General features: G+C 43.6%; 1 pseudogene; it reads left to right on the top strand.

Annotated features, from left to right (window-relative positions):
- Positions 1-368: 368 nt before the first annotated feature.
- LOC121577562 lies at positions 369-16,594 on the top strand (annotated as a pseudogene).
- The last annotated feature ends 2,731 nt before the right edge of the window (positions 16,595-19,325 follow it).

Below are 19,325 nucleotides of genomic sequence, written 5' to 3'. Positions count from 1 at the left end.
TCACCCATTTCGTGTATGTTACGAATTACAATTCGTATTATATGTTAGGAATTTGCAAAATTTACAATATGTTACGTATTTGCAAAACGTACTATATGTTACGAATTCTAGCTAGGTGGCTAACGTTAGCTAGGATAGGGGTTAGGGTTAAGGTTAGGGTTAAGTTTACATTTAGGAGTTAGATTAAAGTAAGTAGTTGAAAAGTTGCTAATTAGCTAAAATGCTAAAGTTGTCCATGATGAGATTCGAACTTGCAACTTTTGGGTTGCTAGATGTTCACATTATATGCCCACCTGGTCTCAGAGCATTTCGTATTATTCTGTACACTCTATTTAGTATATGTTACGTTTCGTATGGTATGTATTAATTTGTGAATGTCCATCACCCATTTTGTTTTATATGTTACAGATTTGCAAAACATACAATATGTTACAAAAATCTCGATGTACAATGGGTTCAAGGTTAAGGGAAGGGTTATGTAGTTGCAAAGTAGCTAAAAAGTAGTACGTAGTTAAAAGTTGCTTATTAACTAAAATGCTAAAGTTGTCTGTGATGAGATTCAAACTCGCAACCAAGTAACCATATCTTGTGTAACCATACCAAACGTAACATATCACACTCATTTGGTTGTCCCGGATTTACATTTACTATGTTACGTCTAGTGTATGAAACCAGGCTGCTGTAGATGGTCCTGATGTTTGTCTGTTGTCTATACAAACAAGTGGAGCTTAATGAATGGTGCAAGGATGTTGCTTTAGGGTGCACCTGGACCCCTTCTACATGGACGCTCATGAGGTCAGCAACCGCCACTTCCAGAGCTTCATCAACGCCACGGGCTACGTCACTGAGGTAGGTTTTAAAATGTAACTGACTTTTTTATTAAGATTAGTCTTAGATAAGATTGTGCTACCATGGAAAGGTAAATACCTGTCAATTTGTGGAAAAATCACCCTGATTAACTCTTTGGTATTATCCCAGTTTACCTATTTGCATATGGTCTTGCCTACGCCTAGCGAACAGTTTTTTAAATTATATGAGAAAAAAATATTCAATTTTATTTGGAACGGCAAGCCAGACAAAATTAAAAGGGCCTATTTATATAATGAATATGAATTCGGAGGACAGAAATTATTAAATATTAAAGCATTAGTCCTATCACTAAAAGCTTCAGTCATACAAAAGTTATACTTAAATCCGAACTGGTTCTCAAGAAAATTAGTAAGATTGTCTCACCCAATGTTCAAGAATGGCCTTTTTCCCTTTATTCAGATTACAACCACTCATTTTCAGTTATTTAAAAAGGAAATCATCTCCCAAATATCACTATTTCTAAAACAAGCCATAGAAAGTTGGTTGCAATTTCAATTTAATCCTCCAGAAACTACAGAACAAATAATGCAACAAATATTGTAGTTAGATTCAAATATACTAATTGACAAAAAACCTTTATTTTTTGACAAAATGTTTAAAAAAGGTATAATCTTCGTAAATGATATCATCGGTAGGACTGGTGGAGTTATGTCGCACATGCAGCTAACAAAAACATATGGAAATGTCTGCTCTACCCAAAATTACAACCAAATAATTGCAGCCTTACCGCAAAAATGGAAGAGGAAAGTGGAAGGGGGAGAAAGTAAGGAACTTGTCTGTCTGCCTTGCATTAAAAAACATAATTGGTTAAGGAAAACTGTGATAAATAAAAAAGTATATCAGTTTCATTTAAGGACCAAAGGATTGACAGCCGTCCCATATAGATTGCAAAATAGTTGGGAAGAGATTTTTGACGTACCGATCCCATGGCATAGTGTTTATGAACTGACATGCAAAACGACACCGGATTCAAAAATTATAATCTTTCAATTTAAATTATTATATAGAATTCTTGCTACCAATAGAATGTTATTTATATGGGGGATACAATCTTCCCAGCTCTGCAGATTTTGCTTTGAAGAGACAGAATCATTAGATCATTTGTTTTGGTTCTGTCCATTTGTAGCTTGTTTTTGGACACAGGTCCAGGAATGGCTAAAGGATTGCAATATTTACTTGGAGCTAACCTTGCAGATAGCATTACTGGGTGATCTGAAAAGTCATAGTCAATCGATCAATAATATAATAATACTTTTAGCAAAAATGTTTATTTTTAATTCACAATCTGTAGAAGCAATGAGAATAGAAAGGTTCAGAACTTTTGTAAAACATCAACAACAAAATATATGGCAAATAGAAATCCTATATGGATGGTGTTAAGAGATAGATGGGAGGTGTTGAATGGAGTTGAAGGATGGGACTAATAACAAATAACAACAAATAATAACAAGATAACTAATAATGTAAGCATACTGTGTCCATAATAAGTATATAGGTTGTATGTTGGGAGCTTTTGGGAAAGAGCACAGTTAGAAAGATATGGCATATAGAAGCAAACCGGATGGACATCATGAAAATGATCAGAGAGGTTGAGAGTAGAAGAAGTTCAGGAGCAAAAACAGATAAAATAGAATTATTGTAAAATTGACTGTGTCCATAAAATGTAGATTGGAAGTAGAGTCCTAAGCATTGTTGTTCACTAATTTACCCCAAGTAGGGAAAGGATGGTGGGGTTGAAAAGTAATAAAGGGGTATATATATAAAAAACATGGGGGATTGGAAGTGATGCAGACAATTACATTGATGGAAGTTACAATCTATCTGCAATATTAAGCTGATCTACCCCCCCCCCCCTTGACTTTTTCCACATTTTGTTACATTACAGCCTTATTCTAAAATGGATTAAATAAAACATTTTCTTCATCAATCTACACACAATACCCCGTAATGACAAAGCGAAAACACGTATATATATATTTTTTAATGTATAAAAAATAAAAAACTGATACCTTATTTACATAAGTATTCAGACCCTTTGCTATGAGACTCAAGTCCATCCTGTTTCCATTGATCATCCTTGAGATGTTTCTACAACTTGATTGGAGTCCACCTGTGGTAAATTCAATTGATTGGACATGATTTGGAAAAACACACATCTGTTTATACAAAGTCCCACAGTTGACAGTGCATATCAGAGCAAAAACCAAGCCATGAGGTCGAAGGAATTGTCCATAGAGCTCCGAGACAGGATTGTGTCGAGGCACAGATCTGGGGAAGGGTACCAAAACATTTCTGCAGCATTGAATGTCTCCAAGAAGTGGCCTCCATCATTCTTAAATGGAAGAAGTTTGGAACCACCAAGACTGTTCCTAGAACTGGTTGCCAGGCCAAACTGAGCAATCGGGAGAGAAGGGACTTGGTCAGGGAGGTGACCAAGAACCCGATGGTCACTCTGACAGATATCCAGAGTTCCTCTGTGGAGGTGGGAGAACCTTCCAGAAGGACAACCATCTCTGCAGCACTCCACCAATTAGGCCTTTATGATAGAGTGGCCAGACGGAAGCCACTCCTCAGTAAAAGGCACATGACAGCCCGCTTGGAGTTTGCCAAAAGCCACCTAAAGACTCTCAGACCATGAGAAACAAGATTCTCTGGTCTGATGAAACCAACTGAATGTCAAGTGTCATGTCTGGAGGAAACCTGGCACCATCCCTACGGTGAAGCATGGTGGTGGCAGCATCATGCTATGGGGATGTTTTTCAGCGGCAGGGACTGGGAGACTAGTCTGGATCGAGGGAAAGATGAACGGAGCAAAGTACAGAGAGATCCTTGGTGAAAACCTGCTCCAGAGCACTCAGGACCTCAGACTGGAGCGAAGGTTCACCTTCCAACAGGACAACGACCCTAAGCACACAGCCAAGACAAAGCAGGAGTGGCTTCGGGACAAGCCTTGAGTGGCCAGGCCAGTCCTTGAGTGGCCCAGCCAGAGCCCAGACTTGAACCCGATGGAATATCTCTGGAGAGACCTGAAAATAGTTGTGTGGCGACGCTCCCTATCCAACCTGACAGAGCTTGAGAGGATCTGCAGGTGTGCCAAGCTTGTAGCGTCATACCCAAGAAGACTTGAGGCTGTAATCGCTGCCAAAGGTGCTTCAACAAAGTACTGAGTAAAGGGTCTGAATACTTATGTAAATGTAATATTTCAGTTTTTTATTTTGTATAAATTATCAAACATTTCTAAAAACCTGTTTTTACTTTGTCATTATGGGGTATTGTGCATAGATTGATGAGGGGGGAAAAACTATTTAATAAATTTTAGAATAAGGCTGTAAAGTAACAAAATGTGGAAAAAGTTAGGTGGTCTGAATACTTTCCGAATGCACTGTATATGCACCTTTCTAAAGTTGGGCTACGGCGCATTGAGGCGTTGATGTGGTTTCTCATTCTATCATCTGATGGCATTCCCATAGACTGCCATTTTATCAGTCTCCTTTGATACTGCTTTGAAGCCTGTACAGAGGGGTGACTGCCCCCGAGTTAAACCATTGAGCAGCATTCACTCCGCTCCACAGCAGACAGCCAAGCCATTCTCCCTGCAGTAGTCCAGGTCATTTAGGCTGTATGGTGGAACAGTCAACATGGAGTATACGAGAGGGAATCAGTATGATATGATTCCAGTAACTGTTAAAGGTTCACACACACAGTACTGACATATACGTCTTCTGGAATTCAAGTTCATCAAGTTATATTACAGTATGATTTCAACATAGCCTTGAATTAAATGTTTACACAGTATCTTTCTTTACACACTACTTCCTGTGCGCACACGTCTTACTCTGAAAACTGGAAGTAAATTACTGCAAAGTGGGTTAGATTGAATTGAGCCCATGGCCTTACATGTACTGGACTGAGAGTGGACATCCGTGTCAGACTGTGTTGTGATCCTCAGGGGATGGAGGATATTGCGACACACACATTAGCAAGTAATCACTCACAGATGGAGGTCCTCACTGGGGGTTACCATGGTGATTGAGAGAGCAAGGGGCCAGGCCAGGGGGAGAAGTTCACACGCGTTGTTTTCTTTCTGGAACTTGATTTTTCATTATCCTGTTGTAATGTAGTCCCAAAGCTGAGTTGTGTAGATTGGCACATGATGTTCATGATGCCTGTTGAGAACTCTTTCAAGTTAAGACACCCACATCTTACACAATTGACTTTTTAGTTGTGTGGAAAAACAGTTTTGCCTTGGAGGCAAATTTACATTTGAGTCATTTAGCACTTCTTTCTATTTCTCTATGAACTAAACTCAGCAAAAAAAGAAACGTCCCTTTTTCAGGACCCTGTCTTTCAAAGATAATTCGTAAAAATCCAAATAACTTCACAGATCTTCATTGTAAAGGGTTTAAACACTGTTTCCCATGCTTGTTCAATGAACCATAAACAATTAATGAACATGCACCTGTGGAATGGTCGTTAAGACACTAACAGCTTACAGACGGTAGGCAATTAAGGTCACAGTAATGAAAACTTAGGACACTAAAGAGGCCTTTCTACTGATTCTGAAAAACACCAAAAGGGGTCACCAGGGTCCCTGCTCATCTGCGTGAACGTGCCTTAGGCATGCTTCAAGGAGGCATGAGAACTGCAGATGTGGCTAGGGCAATAAATTGCAATGTTCGTACTGTGAGACGCCTAAGACAGCTCTACAGGGAGACAGGACGGACAGATGATCGTCCTCGCAGTGGCAGACCACGTGTAACAACACCTGCACAGGATCGGTACATCCAAACATCACACCTGCGGGACAGGTACAGGATGGCAACAACAACTGCCCGAGGTACACCAGGAACGCACAATCCCTCCATCAGTGCTCAGACTGTCCGCAATAGGCTGAGAGAGGCTGGACTGAGGGCTTGTAGGCCTGTTGTAAGGCAGGTCCTCACCAGACATCACCAGCAACAACGTCGCCTATGGGCACAAACCCACCGTCGCTGGAACAGACAGGACTGGCAAAAACTGCTCTTCGCTGAGGAGTCGCGGTTTTGTCTCACCGGGGGTGATGGTCGGATTCACGTTTATCGTCGAAGTAATGAGCGTTACACCGAGGCCTGTACTCTGGAGCGGGATCGATTTGGAGGTGGAGGGTCCGTTATGGTCACAGCATCATCGGACTGAGCTTGTTGTCATTGCAGGCAATCTCAACGCTGTGCGTTACAGGGAAGACATCCTCCTCCCTCATGTGGTACCCTTCCTGCAGGCTCATCCTGACATGACCCCCCCAGCATGACAATGCCACCAGCCATACTGCTCGTTCTGTGCGTGAGTAACATCTCACAGCAAGAACTGGCAAATCTGGTGCAGTCCATGAGGAGGAGATACACTGCAGTACTTAATGAAGCTGGTGGCCACACCAGATACTGACTTACTTTTGTTCAGGGACACATTATTCAATTTCTGTTAGTCACATGTCTGTGGAACCTGTTCAGTTTGTCTCTGTTGTTGGATCCTGTTATGTTCATACAAATATTTACACATGTTAAGTTTACTGAAAAGAAACGCAGTTGACAGTGAGAGAACGTTTCTTTTTTTGCTGAGTTTAGTTCTGCAGGAACATGATGTGTAAGTCGCTTTAACAAGAGAGGGAGAGCGAGGGAAGGCCTGTGTAGACTGTTGGTGATCCATAGACAATTTTGGGGTGCATATTCAGTTGAAGTGGGGGCCTGGGAGAGGAGAGTGAGTCAGAGGTGGAGACTAAGCGTAAACACTGCTAGCTTAGGAATGTAACACTGTCCCCTTTTGCACTCAAGTAGTGTGTGTGTTTGTGTGTAGAAGCATGCAAGTTTGTGTGCACATGGTTGTGGTGCACACTCGGCCTGACCACCAAGACCGTTCCTGCCGAGTTGCGTTCTGTCTACCTGTGTCACAAAGCAGCTGATGTTGTGACCTCCTGGTTGTCAGGTGGCTGCTGCCCCCTGGTGGATGCCAGTCAGAGGGGCAGACTGCAGGCACCCTGAGGGCCTCGACTCCAGCATCACTAACAGGTAGGAGTTACATCTCTACATCACAGACAATTAGGAGCTCTAGGATCATCCTAATCAGAAAGAATAGAATCCAATATCAAGTCAAGTCCTGTCTCTACATCACAGAGGATTTACGTCTCTACACTGGATTATCCTAATGAGATCCAGTATCCCCCAGTCACTACTCTATGTCACAGACAGGTAGACGTCTGCTGATAAACTGATGCTTCTTATGGCTCAGTTGGTTTGAGTTGTATTGATTCCTGCTTGGGACAAATGTACTGAATATACAGTACCAGTCAAACGTTTGGAGACACCTACTCATTCCAGGGTTTTTCTTAATTTTTACTATTTTCTAAATTGTAGAATAATAGTGAAGACATCAAAACTATGAATTAACACATATGGAATCATGTAGTAACCAAAAAAGTGTTAAACAAATCAAAATAAAACCTTTTGCCTTTGGCATTCTCTCAACCAGATTCACCTGGAATGCTTTTCCAACAGTCTTGAAGGAGTTCCCACGTATGCTGAGCACTTGTTGGCTGTTTTTCCTTCACTCAGCGGTCCAACTCATCCCAAACCATCTCAATTGGGTTGAGGTCGGGGGATTGTGGAGGCCAGGTCATCTGATGCAGCACTCCATCACTCTCCTTCTTGGACAAAGATCCCTTACACAGCCTGGCGGTGTGTTGGGTCATTGTCCTGTTGAAAAACAAATGATAGTCCCACTAAGCCCAAACCAGATGGGATAGCGTATCGCTGCAGAATGCTATGTTAGCCATGCTGGTTGAGTGTGCCTTGAATTCTAAATAAATCACAGATAGTGTCACCAGCAAAGCACCCCCACACCATCACACCTCCTCCTCCATGCTTCACGGTGGGAACCACACATGCGGAGACCATCCGTTCACCTACTCTGCGTCTCACAAAGACACAGCGGTTGGAACCAAAAATCTCAAATTTGGACTCATCAGACCAAAGGACAGATTTCCACCGGTCTAATGTCCATTGCTCGTGTTTCTTGGCCCAAGCAAGTCTCTTCTTTGTATCGATGTCCTTTAGTAATGGTTTCTTTGCAGCAATTTGGTTACTACATGATTCCATATGTGTTATTTCATAGTTTTGATGTCTTCACTATTATTCTACAATGTAGACAATAGTAAAAATAAAGAAAAACCCTTGAATGAGTAGGTGTATGTTGCTACTGAGCCTTCAGAAAGTATTCATACCCCTTGACTTATTCCACATTTTGTTGTCTTACAGCCTGAATTAAAAATGGATTGTCTTTTTTTTTATCTCACCCATCTGCACACAATACCCGTTAATGACAAAGTGAAAACATGTTCAAAAAAATGTGGGCAAATGTATTACATTTAATACAGAAATGTCTAACTTACATAAGTGTTCACACCCCTGAGTCAATAGATGTTAGAATCACCTTTGGCAGCGATTTCAGGTGTGAGTCTTTCTGGGTAAGCCTCTAACATTTACATTTACATTTACGTCATTTAGCAGACGCTCTTATCCAGAGCGACTTACAAATAGGTGCATTCACCTTTCTTTGGGGGGTTAGAAGGATTACTTTATCCTATCCCAGGTATTCCTTAAAGAGGTGGGGTTTCAAATGTCTCTGGAAGGTGGTGAGTGATTCCGCTGTCCTGGCGTCGTGAGGGAGCTTGTTCCACCATTGGGGTGCCAGAGCAGCGAACAGTTTTGACTGGGCTGAGCGGGAACTATGCTTCCGCAGAGGTAGGGGAGCCAGCAGGCCAGAGGTGGATGAACGCAATGCCCTCGTTTGGGTGTAGGGACTGATCAGAGCCTGAAGGTACGGAGGTGCCGTTCCCCTCACAGCTCCGTAGGCAAGCACCATGGTCTTGTAGCAGATGCGAGCTTCAACTGGAAGCCAGTGGAGTGTGCGGAGGAGCGGGGTGACGTGAGAGAACTTGGGAAGGTTGAACACCAGACGGGCTGCGGCATTCTGGATGAGTTGTAGGGGTTTAATGGCACAGGCAGGGAGCCCAGCCAACGGGAGATGACAAGTGCCTGGATTAGGACCTGTGCCGCTTCCTGTGTAAGGCAGGGTCGTACTCTCCGAATGTTGTAGAGCATGAACCTACAGGATCGGGTCACCGCCTTGATGTTAGCGGAGAACGACAGGGTGTTGTCCAGGGTCACGCCAAGGCTCTTCGCACTCTGGGAGGAGGACACAACGGAGTTGTCAACCGTGATGGCGAGATCATGGAAAAGGCAGTCCTTCCCCAGGAGGAAGAGCAGCTCCGTCTTGCCAAGGTTCAGCTTGAGGTGGTGATCCGTCATCCATACTGATATGTCTGCCAGACATGCAGAGATGCGATTCGCCACCTGGTTAACAGAAGGGGGAAAGGAGAAGATTAGTTGTGTGTCGTCAGCGTAGCAATGATAGGAGAGGCCATGTGAGGATATGACAGAGCCAAGTGACTTGGTGTATAGCGAGAATAGGAGAGGGCCTAGAACTGAGCCCTGGGGGACACCAGTGGTGAGAGCACGTGGTGCGGAGACAGCTTCTCGCCACGCCACTTGGTAGGAGCGACCGGTCAGGTAGGACGCAATCCAGCAGGGAGGAGAATGTGGCAAAGAGCTTCCTAGGGTTAGAGGCAGATGCTTGGAATTCAGAGTGGTAGAAAGTGGCCTTAGCAGCAGAAACAGATGAAGAAAATGTAAAGAGGAGGGAGTGAAAAGATGCCAGGTCCACAGGGAGTCTAGTTTTCTTCCATTTCCGCTCAGCTGCCCGGAGCTCTGTTCTGTGAGCTCGCAATGAGTCATCAAGCCACGGAGCTGGAGGGGTGGACCGAGCCGGCCGGGAGGATAGGGGACATAGAGAGTCAAAGGATGCAGAAAGGGAGGAGAGGAGGGTTGAGGAGGCAGAATCAGGAGATTGGAGGGAGAAGGATTGAGCAGAGGGAAGAGATGATAGGATGGAAGAGGAGAGAGTAGCGGGAGAGAGAGAGCGAAGGTTGCGACGGCGCATTACCATCTGTGTAGGGGCAGAGTGAGTAGTGTTGGAGGAGAGGGAGAGAGAGAAAAGGATACAAAGTAGTGGTCGGAGACTTGGAGGGGAGTTGCAGTGAGATTAGTAGAACAACAGCATCTAGTAAAGATGAGGTCAAGTGTATTTGCACACCTGGATTGCACACCTGGATTGCACAATATTTGCTGACTATTCTATAGAAAAATTGTCAAGCTCTGTCAAGTTGGTTGTTGATCATTGCTAGACATCAATTTTCAAGATTTGCAATAGATTTTCAATATCGTCTTGGTAAGCAACTCCAGTGTATATTTGGCCTTGTGTTTTAGGTTATTGTCCTGCTGAAAGGTGAATTTGTCTCCCAGTGTCTGTTGGAAAGCAGACTGAACCAGGCTTTCCTCTAGGATTTTGCCTGTGCTTAGCTCTATTCCATTTATTTTTATCCTAAAAAACTCCCTAGTCTTTGCCGATGACAAGCATACCCATAACATAATGCAGCCACCACCATGCTTGAAAATATGAAGAGTGGTACTCAGTGATGTGTTGGGTTGGATTTGCCCCAAACATAACACTTTGTATTCAGGACATAAAATGCATTTCTTTGCCACATTTTTTGAAGTTTTACTTTAGTGCATTATTGCAAACAGGATGCATGTTTTGGAATATTTTTATTCTGTACAAGCTTCCTTATTTTGACTGTCATTTAGGTTGGTATTGTGGAGTAACTACAATGTTGTTGATCCATCCTCCGTTTTCTCCTATCACAGCGATTAAACTCTGTAACGGTTTAAAAGTCACCATTGGCCTCATGTTGAAATTTAGGCTGTAACACAACAAAATGTGGAAAAAGTCAAGGGGTGTATTATTATTAACCATAAACCTGGTTGTGTGTGCAGGCTGGACCACCCTGTACTGCATGTGTCATGGGGGTATGCTCGTACTGCTCCTGGGCCCACAAGAGACTAACCACAGAGGCTGAGTGGGAGTACGCCTGCATAGGTCGCCTACAGCACAGGTAGTGTTGTGGTGTGTGTCGATGTTTAAGGGAACCACTCATATTAATGTGTCATTTATACAGTCGTGACACATGTATTGGTCTTCACAAAGTTCGCTGCTTCAGTATTATGAGATATTTTTGTCAGATGTTACTATGGTATACTGAAGTATAATTACAAAGCATTCCATGAGTGTCAAAGGCTTTTATTGACAATTACATTACGTTTATGCAAAGAGTCAATATTTGCAGTGTTGACCCTTCTTTTTCCAAGACCTCTGCAATCCGCCCTGGCATGCTGTCAATTAACTTCTGGGCCACATCCTGACTGACGGCAGCCCATTCTTGCATAATCAATGCTTGGAGTTTGTCAGAATTTGCGGGTTTTTGTTTGTCCACCCGCCTCTTGAGGATCGACCACAAGTTATCAATGGGATTAAGGTCTGGGGAGTTTCCTGGCCATGGACCCAAAATGTTGATGTTTTGTTCCCCGAGCCACTTAGTTATCACTTTTGCCTTATGGCAAGGTGCTCCATCATGCTGGAAAAGGCATTGGTCGTCACCAAACTGTACTTGGATGGTTGGGAGAAGTTGCTCTCGGAGGATGTATTGGTACCATTCTTTATTCATAGCTGTGTTCTTAGGCAAAATGTGAGTGAGCCCACTCCCTTGGCTGAGAAGCAACCCCACACATGAATGTCTCAGGATGCTTTACTGTTGGCATGACACAGGACTGATGGTAGCGCTCACCTTGTCTTCTCCTGACAAGGTGTTTTCCGGATGCCCCAAACAATCGGAAAGGGGATTCATCAGAGAAAATGACTTTACCCCAGTCCTCAGCAGTCCAATCCCTGTACCTTTTGCAGAATATCAGTCTGTCCCTGATGTTTTTCCTGGAGAGAAGTGGCTTCTTTGCTGCCCTTCTTGACACCAGGCCATCCTCCAAAAGTCTTCGCCTCATTGTGCGTGCAGATGCACTCACATCTGCCTGCTGCCATTCCTGAGCAAGCTCTGCACTGGTGGTTTCCCGATCCCGGGAAATCAACTTTAGGAGAATCTTCTGAAAGGCTAATTGACATCATTTGAGTCAATTGGAGGTGTACCTGTGGATGTATTTCAAGGCCTACCTTCAAACTCAGTGCCTCTTTGCTTGACATTATAGGAAAATCTAAATAAATCCTTTCCTCCCCCCTCTCCTCTCCTTTCCTCCCCCTCCTCTCCTCTCCTTTCCTCCCCCCTCCTCTCCTCTCCTTTCCTCCCCCCTCCTCTCCCCTCATTTTTTCTCTCCTCCTCTCCTCAGAGGATAGTCATTGCTAGCAGGCTTGCTCAGCCACAGCTTTATCCATTGACACAACAGCGTTCACTGACTTAAAAAAAAACCTTGTGTTTAAAAATTCCATCCAAGCCTTCACTCCAACTGCCTTCAGGGTGTATGGGAGAATGAGATAGAAAGTAAAACAAAAGACTCAAGTGTGTCTCCCATGTGTGATGGAGGAGGAGAGAGGAGACGGTGCCTGGATCACTGGTCTAAGATCAGCTGCAGCTGCGCTGCTGTCCTGGAGTGTATGTTGTTTCCGGGCAGAAAATATGGTTAATATTTGAACTTCATGTTCATGTTCCTCTGGATGTGCTGAGTGATGGAAACCACTGTAGTCTCAGTCGAAGGTGAAGGGAGGGGGAGGGAAGAAAAATGGGGAAGGGGGAGCACTCAGTTATTTTTTTGGGGGGGGGGGTTGTCGGGGTGGTTGAATCTGTGTTCTTCAATACCCTCTCTGAGACAGCAGCGGGCAACTGCAAAGTAGGGCACTGTCGTCTTCCAAACCATCAAGAATAAACTAGTACATTGAAACAGTTGCCTCGTTCAGTCAATAGCACATACTGTACTGCATAGTACTATCAGTGCAGGGTTTTAGTTGTGTAATTTTAGCTATGGCTCTGTAGAGCACATCAATGCACATCAGTATTCAGCATGTGTACCTTTGTGGTCGGAGTAGGCCCCATGTAACTAATATTCAATAATTATACAAATGAGGCCCACCTCAGAGGAGTTCCGACACTGGCATCAGTGGAGAGTTTCTTGTTGAAGACCAGCCCTTATTGATTTACCCCAATAAACCTATTTGTTAATTTTTTTTAAACTAATGCATTCCAATCACGGCACTGTACTCTGGATCCACTATTGGGCCCAAGGCTCAGGGACTGGCTGTGTCCTAAATGGCCCCGTATTCCCTATATAGTGCACTACTTTTGACCATGGACCATAGAGCTCTGGTCAAAGGTAGTGCATAAAACTCGAAACTGTTTGGTGCTTTACTGCAGGAGGGACTAGTGCACTTCACAAAATAGATGGCATCATGAGGAAGGAAAATTATGTGGATAAATTGAAGCAACATCTCAAGACATCAGTCAGGAAGTTAAATCTTGGTCGCAAATGGGTCTTCCAAATGGACAATGACCCCAAGCATACTTCCAAAGTTGTGGAAAAATGGATTAAGGTCAACAAAGTCAAGGTATTGGAGTGGCCATCACAAAGCCCTGACCTCAATCCTATAGAAAATGTGTGCGCAGAACTGAAAAAGTGTGTGCGAGCAAGGAGGCCTACAAACCTGACTCAGTTACACCAGCTCTGTCAGGAGGAATGGGCCAAAATTCACCCAACTTATTGTCGGAAGCTTGTGGAAGGCTACCCGAAATGTTTGAGCCAAGTTAAACAATTTAAAGGCAATGCTACCAAATACTAATTGAGTGTATGTAAACTTCTGACCCACTGGGAATGTGATGAAAGAAATAAAAGCTGAAATAAATCATTCTCTCTACTATTATTCTGACATTTCACATTCTTAAAGTAAAGTGGTGATCCTAACTGACGTAAGACAGGGAATCTTTACTAGGATTAAATGTCAGGAATTGTGAAAAACTGAGTTTAAATGTATTTGGCTAAGGTGTATGTAAACTTCCGACTTCAACTGTACATACATACACACACACACACACACACACACACACACAGTACCAGTCAAAAGTTTGGACACACCTACTCATTCCAGGGTTTTTCTTTATTTTTTACTATTTTCTACATTGTAGAATAATAGTGAAGACATCAAAACTATGAAATAACACATATGGAATCATGTAGTAACCAAAAAAGTGTTAAACAAATCAAAATATATTTTATATTTGAGATTCTTCAAAGTAGTCACCCTTTGCCTTGATGACAGCTTTGCACACTTTTACAGCACCATCAACACAACACCAAATTATGTAATTTCTCGTGGAGTTCCAGACACTTGTAGAATCTATGCCAAGGTGCATTGAAGCTGTTCTGGCTCGTGGTGGCCCAGTGCCCTATTAAGAAACTTTGTTGGTGTTTCCTTTATTTTGGCAGTTACCTGAATGTCATATGCCACTACTCATTCTGGACACCTTTTAATCCTTGCATAGTTCTAGTAGTGCCTATCCTTTCTCCAATGCCCTGATCCTATGTTTCTGTATTTCAGGCTATACCCATGGGGGAACAAACTGAACCCTAAAGGCCAGCACTACGCCAACCTCTGGCAGGGAGAGTTCCCCCCACACAACCCACACAACTCAGGAGAGGACGGGTACACCAAAACTTCACCAGTAAGAGAGGTGGAGAGACAGTGATGGAGAGTGAGGGACAGAGAAAGAGAATGTGAAAGAATGAGACTGAAATGCAGTATATAAAATTGTTCTAAACAAAGGGCTCATGGGAGTCTGTTCACTCCCATGTTAGGGAGGCAGGGTGGCGCTTACCCACAGTCCATTGTGCTGAAACAGGAAGTTGATCTCTGATTCAGCCACTGCTTACCAACAGGAACTGGCATGTCGTTGGAGATTAGACACAATATCAAGAGTTCACAATGTCACACCACCACCAGATCACAGCTGCTATAGATATACATTTACATTTGTCATTTAGTAGATGCTCTTATCCAGAGCAACTTTAAAATAGCAATTAGGGTTAAGTGCCTTGCTCAAGGGCACATCGACAGATTTCTTCACCTAGTCAGCTTAGGTATTCGATCCAGCGACCTTTCGGTTACTGGCCCAACGCTCTTAACCGCTAGGCTACCTGCCGCCCTGAATAACATTTAGATAACATTAATGAACTGAATAGTAATAGTGAAATTATACTGTCTTACTTCAATAGCTGCTGTGATTGATGGTGTCTAACTTTTCCAGGTCTTTTGGTGTCACACTTTCTATGACGTATATATTCAGTACATGCAATGTTTCCATACATGCACAATAACATACTGTGACAGTGTCTGGTGAAGAAGTTTGTCATTCTAAGATGTTCATATACACTGAGTGTACAAAACATTAAGAAGAACTGCTCTTTCCATGACACCGACTGACCAGGTGAATCCAGGTGAAAGATATGATCCGTTATTGATGTCACCTTTTAAATCCACTTCAATCAGCGTAGATGAAGGGGAGGAGACAGGTTAAAGAAGGATTTTTAAGCCTTGAGACATGGATTGTGTATGTGTGCCATTTAGAGGGTAAATGGGCAAGACAAAATATTTACGTGCCTTTGAACGGGGTATGGTAGTAGGTGCCAGGCACACTGGTTTGAGTTTGTCAAGAACTGCAACGCTGCTGTGTTTTTCACGCTCAACAGTTTCCCGTGTGTATCAAGAATGGTTCACCACCCAAAGGACATCCAGCCAACTTGACACAACTGTGGGAAGCATTGGAGTCAACATGGGCCAGCATCCCTGTGGAACACCTTCGACACCTTGTAGAGTCCATGCCCGACGAATTTAAGCTGTTCTGAGGGCAAAAGGGGGTGCAACTCAATATTAGGAAGGTGTTCCTAATATTTTGTACGCTCATTGTATGTAGTGTTTTAATTAGCTATAGCTCTATTTAATATGCTTATCTCTCTGTCTCCTGCAGGTGATGTAATTTCCTACTAATGGCTATGGCCTGTACAACATGGTGGGGAATGCATGGGAGTGGACATCTGACTGGTGGACTGTTCACCACACCATGGATGAACGACGCAACCCTGTAGTACACACACGTTTATTTTATGTGGTTCTCATCTCTGTGAGGATTTCCTCTTCTTCATGTTCTGAAATTTTCTCTCCTCTCTTTTACAGACAGGTCCACCATCAGGCTGAGACCGAGTGAAGAAAGGAGGCTCCTACATGTGCCATAAGATCACCAAGACAACCATTAACTAAAGGGTTATAACTATACCATGGCCAATACTGATGCAGATGTGTAGTGACAGAATAGCAGTGAACACTAAGGAAAGGCAGTACTTTAGCTTATTGCAGTGTAGTCCAGTACACTGGGCCTTTCTGTATGGAGGGGCCTGTTGTCTGTGTGTGGTTCAGAGACCGGCTAGGCTCTGGTGTGTATTTGACTTCTATGCCCATGTAGACTAGCCTGACTCAGCTACCAAAGCTAGAGGGAGAGTCTTTCATCTTGAATAACACAATGTATTGTTGTAATTGGTAATGCAAGGGAGCTGCAAAAAACACTCAAACTGGACAGTTATCTCCATCTATACATTCAAAGACTCAATCATGGACACTCTTACTGACACTTGTGGCTGCTTTTTTGCCCTTCATGCTGTTGTATGTGCCTAACAATGTTTGTACTGTGTTTGTGCTGCTACAATGTGTTGCTGCCATGTTGCTACCGTGTTTGTGTTGTCATGTTGCTGCCATGCTGTATTGTCTTAGGTCTCTCTTTATGTAGTGTTGTGATGTTTTTTGTTTTTTATCCCAGCCCCCGTCCCCACAGGAGGCCTTTTGTCTCTTGTTATGCCGTCATTGTAAATAAGAATTTGTTCTTAATTGACTTGCTTAGTTAAAGGTTAAAAAAGTTGCTAGGTGATCCTCTGGGAGGCCCAATAGGCTGTCTTCCACAGTATACTGAGCTGTTAGCCTCGCCTCCTCGGAGAAGCAACTGGTGATGCAACCAGTCTGCCCACCAGCCCTGGTTGCCTTGGTGATGCGATGGACAGAATGCAAAACGAGTCCTGAGCACAGAGCTGGAATTGTTTCATTTGAGGGAGTCATGTGAAGGAGGAAAGGACTATCAAATAGGCTTTATGAATCTAAAACACACGTTGGCCCTGTTTGAATACTTAATTTTAATACTTATACTTGAGGAATAAAGCAATTATAAATGAGTGCGTGGTTTACGATTTTTTTGGGCACGGCTGTGCTGCAGTCGTAGTTACGAGGCAAATCTGGTCTATCAAAAAATCGAATCACATTTTATTTGCCACATGCGCCGAATTCAACCAGGGTAGACCTTACAGTGAAATGCTTACTTACAAGCCCTTAACCAACAATGCAGTTTTAAGAAAAAAAGTGTTAAGTAAAAAATTTAAATAACAAATAATTAAAGAGCAGCAGTAAAATAAAATAACAGTAGGGAGGCTATATACAGGGGGTACCGGTACGGAGTCGATGTGCGGGGTCACCGGTTAGTCGAGGTAATTGAGGTAATATGTACATGTGGGTAGAGTTAGTGACTATGCATAAATAATAAACAGAGTAGCAGCAGCGTAAAAGAGGGGGTGGGGGGGACAATGCAAATAGTCCGGGTAGCCATGATTAGCTGTTCAGGAGTCTTATGGCTTGGGGTTAAAAGCTGTTAAGAAGCCTTTTGGACCTAGACTTGGCGCTCCGGTACTGCTTTCCGTGTGGTAGCAGAGAGAACAGTCTATGACTATGGTGGCTGGAGTCTGACAATTTTTAGGGTCTTCCTCTGATGGCAGGAAGCTTCGCCCCAGTGATGTACTGGGCCGTACGCACTACACTCTGTAGTGCCTTGCGGGCAGAGGCCGAAGCAGTTGCCATACCAGGCGGTGATGCAACCAGTCAGGATGCTCTCGATGGTGCAGCTGTAGAACTTTTTAAGGATCTTTGTCGTGCTCTCTTCACGACTGTCTTGGTGTGTTTGGACCATGATAGTTTGTTGGTGATGTGGACACCAAGGAACTTGAAGCTCTCAACCTGTTCCACTACAGCCCCGTCTATGAGAATGGGGGCGTGCTCAGTCCTCTTTTTTTTCCTGTAGTCCACAATCATCTCCTTTGTCTTGATCACGTTGAGGGAGAGGTTGTTATCCTGGCACCACACAGCGAGGTCTCTGACGACCTCCCTGTAGACTGTCTCATCATTGTCGGTGATCAGGCCTACCACTGTTGTGTCGTGACCAGCCCTTCAAAGCACTTTATGGCTACAGATGTGAGTGCTACGGGTCGGTAGTCATTTAGGCAGGTTATCTTAGTGTTCTTGGGCACAGGGACTATGGTGGTCTGCATGAAACATGTTGGTATTACAGACTCAGTCAGGGACATGTTGAAAATGCCAGTTGGTCAGCGCCGTCTGGCCCTGCAGCCTTGTGAATGTTGACCTGCTTAAAAGTCTTACTCACATCGGCTACGGAGAGCGTGATCACATAGTCATCCGGAACAGCTGATGCTCTCATGCATGCTTCAGTGTTGCTTTCCTCGAAGCGAGCATAGAAGTGATTCATCTCGTCTGGTATGCTCGTGTCACTGGGCAGCTCGCGGCTGTGCTTCCCTTTGTAGTCTGTAATAGTTTGCAAGCCCTGCCACATCCGACGAGCATCTGAGCCGGTGTAATACGATTAAATCTTAGTCCTGTATTGACTCTTTGCCTGTTTGATGGTTCGTCTGAGGGCATAGCGGGATTGAAAGCGTCAGCTGTACCCTTTAGCTCAGTGCGGATGTTGCCTGTAATCCATGGCTTCTGGTTGGGGTATGTACGTACGGTCACTGTGGGGATGATGTCATCAATGCACTTATTGATGAAGCCGGTGACTGATGTGGTGTACTCCTCAATGCTATCGGAAGAATCCCAGAACATATTCCAGTCTGTGCTAGTAAAACAGTCCTGTTGCTTAGCATCTGCATCATCTGACCACTTTATTAACCAAGTTACTGGTGCTTCCTGCTTTAGTTTTTGCTTGACAATAGTTAAGCAGGAATCAGGAGGATAGAATTATGGTCAGATTTGCCAAATGGAGGGCGAGGGAGAGCTTTGTACGAGTCTCTGTGTGTGGAGCAAAGGTGGTCTATAGTTTTTTTCCCTCCGGTTGCACATTTAACATGTTGGTAGAAATTACGTAGAACTGATTTAAAGTCCCGGGCCACTAGGAGCGCTGCCTCTGGATGAGCGTTTTCCTGTTTGCTTATGGCCTTATACAGCTCATTGAGTGCAATCTTAGTGCCAGCATCGGTTTGTGGTGGTAAATAGACAGCTACGAAAAATATAGAAGAAAGCTCTCTTGGTAAATAGTGTGGTCTACTGCTTCTCATGAGATACTCTACCTCAGGTGAGCAAAACTTTGAGACTTCCTTAGTATTAGATTTCGTGCACAAGCTGTTGTTTACAAATATACACAGACCACCACCCCT

Source organism: Coregonus clupeaformis, chromosome 12 (assembly GCF_020615455.1).
Source record: "Coregonus clupeaformis isolate EN_2021a chromosome 12, ASM2061545v1, whole genome shotgun sequence".
In the NCBI taxonomy this organism is placed as follows: Eukaryota; Metazoa; Chordata; class Actinopteri; order Salmoniformes; family Salmonidae; genus Coregonus; species Coregonus clupeaformis.
The sequence above is the reverse complement of the archived record's forward strand: the minus strand, read 5'-3'. Positions and strand labels throughout refer to the sequence as shown.